The 7,220-nt window shown below is 38.0% G+C and overlaps 1 pseudogene; it reads right to left on the bottom strand.

Annotated features, from left to right (window-relative positions):
* Positions 1 to 2,433: 2,433 nt before the first annotated feature.
* On the bottom strand, positions 2,434 to 6,747 carry LOC143642154 (thyroid receptor-interacting protein 11 pseudogene; annotated as a pseudogene).
* Positions 6,748 to 7,220: the final 473 nt, after the last annotated feature.

Genomic DNA, 7,220 nt, shown 5'->3' with positions numbered 1-7,220 from the left:
TTATATCACCCCAAAAGTTATTCCATGCATATCAAGCAAGAATGAAACCTCAAAAATAAATATATAAGAAAGAAACATATTTGGACTTAATAAGGCTGGATCATATTTGCCTGCTCATGCATTTTTACCACCCATCTCACCTTCTTGTTTCTTCCTTGCTCTGATTGGAAGCATGTGCTTTCATTATTCATTTTGGCATAATAAGTTATTACTTCATAATAATTCAGTCAATTTACTTAGAACAAGAAATTCACCTAAGGACTCTTGTCTTAGGGATGCTTTCAAAAAAAAAAAAAAAAAAGAAAAGAAAAGTAAGTGTGCATTTTGTACCATAGAGTATTCCCAGAGTTTCTTAGAATTCTTGCAACTGATGCTGGAAGCTTTGAAATAAAGCAGAAGGCAGAAGGTCTGTGGTTTGTGACCCTTCCCAAAGTAGATAAAAGTTGATAGTCATTGAATGCAAAAAACAACTATGCATCATTGAATTTTTTTCCTGTCACTAAAATGCTAATAGTTCTCAAGGAATTGTGAGTCCCTTTTTCTATAATCCAGGAAAAATAAGAAATTTAAAGACTTAAAATTTAAAGCACATATAATTTCTGATAAAGAACCATAGTACTTACAAGGCTCTCAACTTAAAAACACAAAAAGAGAAACATCATCATTTTCCATAGCATTTGGAAACTTTCCATAGTTTGGAAACTTTAGTATCAGAGCTCATCCGTTCTCAGACATTTCTAGGTTTTTAATACTTAGCCAAAATGAGATTGGGATGCCTCTTACAGTTGTTGTCTCAGTGATTTTGTTCCTGCCTAACAACTGATGGCATCTTGATTCTGGTAAAATAATGTAAATGTTAAGGTGAAATAAAGAAAAAAGAAAGGAAACGCTGATGGATAATAACTACTGGGTGTTTTGTCACCCCTTGTTTATTTTGGTAAATTAAGGTGAAAGATAAATCAAAAGTTTCTAGCTTAAGTTTGGTAAAATCAGAGAGGAGAAAAAAGGAGTTAATACTTCTCTGACATCTGTAATTTCTAAAACCACTAAGATCATTTTTATTAAAATTCATTTTATTAAAATTTATATTAAATTATATAATTAATATTAAATAATTTAATCTATATTAAATCTTATTTAAATTGACTTTATTAAATTGTATTAATTGAAATAAAATTTAATAAATTTTTAAATTAAATCATACTATAATTAATATAAATTAATAAACAATATCAATAAAATATTTAAATCAAACAATACTATTAATAAATTTAAACAATATTGATTAATAAAAATATTTTAAATTAGATTGATTTATATTAAATTATAATATGATTTATATTAAAAATTAAATTTTATTTAAATGAATTTTAATAAAAGTGTCCTTCATGGTTTTAGAAACTACAGGTGTCAGAGAAGTATGTGCTATGCAATCTGCTTTTTCTCTTCTCCGATTTCACCTACTTAAGCTAGAAACTTTTGATTCATCTTTTACCTTAATTTACAAAACGGTTGTAACTACTCCTTTCTAAAAGCCTTTCATCTTTCAAAAATTGATGTTATCTTCTCTCTCTCCCCAAATTTTTTTGATCAAATGCTTTAAAAAATGTCTTTATAAGCATTATTGTGGAGCCCCCAAAAGAATGTAAATAAACACTCCAGATGTTTAATGATACATACTTACTAACTTTTCCATTGGCAATGGATCATGTGATTCCACTTTGGGGTTGACTCATGAAAATACTCTTCCTTCTGGACATATTTAACATCTAGAAAACTGAATTAATGTGAAGTGACTTTTCTATAGAAATGGAAATAAGTAACATGGATAAGGGTCATAGTATTTGGATTCAAAGTATCTTAGAATTTATCCAAGTAACATCATGTTCAGGCTTTCCCCGTTCTAATTTTCTTTTACTAGTTGAAAAAGGTTTTCTTTTATCAAATAAAATTTCACAACTTTTTGCAATATCATATTGGGTCTTCATATACTCTAAATCTGAGATATATATACTTTTCTTAAGTGTTGGATCTTTCTTCTTCCTTGTTAATTAAATGTATCATTTTTATCTTAATGCCATTAAATTTATCAAATATAATCATTAAAAAAAGAGGATGGAGATAATGGTTCACTAATGCTGCTCTGTACAGTTGCTCACAAAAGTACATCAGAATTGAAGACTGGTGATGATTAGCTGCTACATTGGAACAAAATTTTATAAACAAAAAGGCCTACAGCAAACAAATTTTTTAAAAAGTGCTATAACAAAGAAACACAACAACAACAACAAAAATACCTATTAGCTATATACCTATATATACCAGCTGTTTTTTTTTTTTTTTCTCTTTAGGTCTACAAATGCATGAGTTCTTTATCAAAAGGCCACTCTGTCAAAAAAAACACAAGGTGTTTATAAAGTCTTCTTTAGAGTGCTAGATCATCTCTGGTTGAGAATGCTTTTGCTTTAGAAGGTGCTCTAGTACTACTGTGGCACTAGTGTCTGGGGACACTGGCAATGTTGTAAAGGTAGGCATGAAATCTGCAATGGGTTTAAAAAGAGGATGCCCAGGTCCACCAATTCCAACCCCAGCTAGGTTACTAAGAGGCACAGCTGCCGAACGGGGAACCAAGAATGGATTCCCGTTGGTGCTTCTACCACTTCTGAATTTGGCTGCATCTTTAACATTTCCTGGTACATTTCCAACTTGCTCTCTCCTTCCTGGTGAGTCTGGACAGTCCATGGCATGAGCAGAGAGTTTGGGTGGTGGGGCAGAGGGATGAGATTCCATTTCCAGAAATTTGACAAAGAGTTCTGAAAAAGAACTACTAAGCATAGGTTGTTGAGTTGGTCTCAAAGGTATGTTGGGGACACTTTTCGGTGCCCCTCCAAGCCAACTGGTCATCCACTTAGTAACACCACCGGAATCTTCACTCAACAACTGCTCCATTTCCTCCTTTGGAATGTCCAGAATGCTTCCCATTAACTGCAAGGCTTCTCGGCGTTTACCTTTGGGTGTATGAAAATGACCAATAAAAAGGTTTCTCATGAGGACTTTGTCCACTTTTCCTTCTGGGCTGTTTGCGAAAGTTGACAATTTCTTTTGGGCCTTGTGCAACATTTCTTTTCCGAGCTCGTTTTGTCTTTTAAGTTCTTGGATCTGTTGTTCCTTCCGATCTACCTCTTCTGTAAGTCTGGAAGCAGAATGCAACATAGCATTTGCTTCATCCAAACGTTCCTGCAATGATGATACTTGTCCTTCTAGTTTTTCTGCCTTGTTCTTCCATTCTGCTATCAACTGTTTTTCTTTTGCTAATTCAGCAGAATACATTGCTTTCTCTTCTTCTTGGAAATGTTCGAGAACCCTCTGCAGGTTCGTTGATGACAGGGCATACTGCCTTACTCTTGCCTGGGAGAGCGAAAGCTGCAGTGCATTCTCATCCCTCTGTTGAGAGACCATCCTCAACTGTTCCTGCAGTGACTCTATCTGCAAGCTGGCTTGATGACTTGCCTTAGAAGATGAAACTAGCTTTTCATCCAAAAGCATGACTTCCTTTCTCAGTTTAGTCTCTTGGTCCTCTGCAGCCAAAATGTCCTGGGTGTAAGACTCTTCTGATTCCAAGAGATGGCTGCGTAGCCTTTCTAGCTCCCGGTTCAAGCGTAGTTCTTTGTCACGGTACTGTTGGACCTCCTGCTGGAGAGTACTGTTTTCCATCTGTTCTTGTTTTAGTGCTACGATGACTTGGTCTCGTTCTTGCTGAAACATAACTGTCTTCTCCTGCAGTGATGCAACTGCGTTTGAAAGCTGACTTACTTCCCCAGCTTCTCCCTCTTCTTTTTCTTGTAACATTTGCTCAAAAGCAAGAGCTTTCTCCTTCATTGACTCACACTCCAATTCCTTTTCTCCCAGCCTCACAGAGAACTTTGAGTTTGTCTCTTGTAGTGCTTGACACTCCCTTTCCTTTTCTTTGGATGCTACTCTCAACTTTTCATTTTCCCCTTCTAATTTCGAAAAGTCCACTTCGAAAATCAATATTCTGTCCTTTAGGTCTGATACCGTTTGCTTCAACAACTCCTTTTCGTTCCATAGGTCACGTTGTTCACTTCCACTTTCTCTATTGAGGCTTTTTACATTTGTTTCTTGAAAAATATCAGAATTCTCTGTTTGAGCATTGAGTCTTTCTCCAGGCAACTGGGCTTGTACTTGTTCAATCGTTTTCTGCAAGTTCTTAATTTCCTCATCTTTTTCTAAAATTAACTGGATATGCGCAGCATTCATCTGCTCATATTGGTATTTAAGGTCATCCATTTCCTCCTTCTGCTCCTGTAAAGATTGAAGGAGTCGCATTTTACGCTTGTTTTGATTTGTAATTATCTTTTGATGGTGTTTAATTTCATCTTCCAGATGATTTTTGACTATTTTCAGTTGAGATATCTCTGATTCTAGTTCTGGGATACCATCCAGGGTTTTAGGCTCAGCCACAGGGACAGCTCGATTCTGCTGTTCCTTAAGGCTCTCCAATTCTTCTTGCAGATGGTTGTTTTCTGCTGTCATGGAGCCAAGACTTCTGTCCTTTTCTTCTATGGTTTGCCTTAAAGTTTCATTTTCTCTTAAGGCCTGAGAACACTCATCTAAATCCTTTTGTAGTTCTGAACATTTTTCTTCGAGTTTTTCAATAAAAACTTCTTTCTCCTGTATAAGTTGTATCAATTGCTTCTGTTCTTTGACATGAGGTGCCAGAATTTCCTCAGTTTCTTTGGGATCAGTAGTAGTCATTGGCTCAATATTCTTTTTGAGTCCTGCTATTCCAAAGTCCTTCTCTTGCTTGAGTTGAACTACACAATCAGGTTTCAGCTGTAAGGCAGAGGTATTCAAATGACATGCATTGGAGAGTTCCTCAATAGTCTGCCTGTGATTCTTTGCTTCTTCCAACAGTCTTGTTTCTGCCTGGTGCAGTTCAGCTTCTATCTCTTCTTTGTCTCTTATTAGAGTCTCCTTGACAGTGTCTTTTTCTTGAGACACTTGATTGTTAGCAGCAATAGACGCTTCCAACTTACGTCTTACATCTTTACATGCTAAAATCAAAATTTCATTCTCCCTTTTGAGATCAACAGCAACTTTCTTTAAATTTTCATTGAGCTCTTCTACTTCTGAAAGATTTTGCCTTAAGTTGCTAACTTCAGCTTCCCTTTCTTTAAGCAAGTCATTCTTCACCTTACTGTTAGAGTCTTCATTCGGAGAACTTGGGAACTTACTCTGACATCCAGACAGCTCACCTTCAGTTTGTCTAATGTGTTCCTTAAGCTCAAGGTTTTCCTGCTGGACATTGAAGCTATTTTGTTGTGACTTATTCAGCTGATCTACTAAATCTTCTACTTTATCTTCAAGCTTCTGCTTGGTTAAATGCAAATCACTGAGGCTCTGTGCACTCCGACTTAACTTCTCCTTCTGCACATGCAACTCTTTGGAGAGGTTCATTTTATCATCCTCAAGTTGATGAACTCTCTTTTTTTCTTCATCTAGATCTTGTTTCAATTTCTGGATGACAAGGTCTCCTTCATTTTGTTGTTTTGATAGCTCATCTTTTATCAAAATCATGTGCTTTGTAGCTTCCTGATTCTGATGGTCCAGTTCTTCTAACTCACCTAACAGCATTTTCTTTTCATGGATACTCTGATTCAGTTCTTCCTCCTTTGCCTTCAAGTGAAGTTTTAAGTCATGTAATTGGACATTCACATTCATGTCTCTTGAGGCTGTGTTTTTAATTACTTGAGAGTCACAGCTCAATTTTGACAGTGTTATCTGAAGTTCCTCCTTTTCTTGACTCAATGATGACTTCTCTTTTTCTAAAGCTTCCACATGCATTTTAAGTTTCAGATTGTCTTCAGCAAGACTCTGATCCTGGTTTAAAGCGTTTAGTCTCATTATTTCCTTTTCAGCATCAGACAGAGCTCGTTGTAGCCTCAACACTTCTTCCATCGATGAAGAATTTTGTGGAAGGATTGTTCCCTTTTCTTCCAAAGTAGCACTCTGCTCCAAAACTGACATTTCATGCTGATGATCATCTATGTCTGGACTTGGGTTTTGTTCAAGAGTCTTGATAGTATTTTGCAGTTTGAAGATTTCACTGGGGTCAGAATTCTGTGTTCCCTGAGCCTCAGCAATATGCCTCGAATGGCCAACTTTAGATTCAAGTCTTGAAACTTCGATTGACAATCTGTTTATTTCTTGGTGGGATGAAATTAGGTCACTAAAGTCCATGTCATCATCAGAAAAGGCTGAAAAATCACTACTGATCCGGGAACCAAGTGGAGCCAGGGCAGTGGTTGTTGGTACACCACAAGCTCCTGAACCTACCCATTGAGCAGCTGCCTGGAGGTTGAACACTTGATCTTGCAGTGCCATCTGTCTTGCTTTCAGATGGCTGGTCTCTACCTCCTTCTGTTGCAATTGATTTCCGTAACTTGCACACTGATGATTTATTTGCAGCTCTGATGCTTCATGTTTTTCTTCCAGATCAGTACAATACTTTTGAAGTCTTTCATTCTCCGATCTTAATGGAGAATCAGTAGCTCCCATTTCCTTTCTCTGACAATCAGGTAAACCTGCTTCTATGTCTCCTATGACATCCAGAAGCATTTCCCTGGTGAAGCTGGATATATGGTCGGTGAGGGAAGGCAAGCTGTTCCCCACCTGACCCAAGAAGTGGCCCAAGCCTGAGCCCAGGCCTCCAAACCAGGACGACATCGCGGCCACTTTAGTGAGCCAGCGGACCAGCTCTGAAAACCGCGACCCGCACCATCCACTTCTCTCCTCAGAACGTCCTCAAGCGTTGCTGGGGTCAATTATGACTCAAGAAACAGCTCAGAATTCTGAGAAGCGCGGGCTCCTCTGCCAACACCAACCGTCTTGTTCTGCCTGTAAAACCAGAGGCCTGTCCTGGTCTTTGACCAGGGACTGGCAGCCAGTGGCACAGTCACCCCTCACGCCCCACCCACCAGGGGCCTCTGCTTCTTCCCTGGACATTCCTGTCAGCCATTGGCTCCCAGGATTGGGGAGGGCTGGCTGGGAGGAGCTAGAGATACAGGAAAGTGTTCTAGTTTGAGTCCAAAGGCAGTGTGCTCCAGAACCACGAAGTGTAAAGGTCAGGCGAGTGTCGGAAGAAGAGACCACCAAGAGACTATCTCATGAAACGGCAAAGGGTTTATTGACCAGCATGC

Source organism: Callospermophilus lateralis, chromosome 9, assembly GCF_048772815.1.
Source record: "Callospermophilus lateralis isolate mCalLat2 chromosome 9, mCalLat2.hap1, whole genome shotgun sequence".
Taxonomy (NCBI): Eukaryota; Metazoa; Chordata; class Mammalia; order Rodentia; family Sciuridae; genus Callospermophilus; species Callospermophilus lateralis.
Note: the sequence above shows the minus strand (reverse complement) of the source record. Positions and strands in the feature narration are given on the sequence as shown.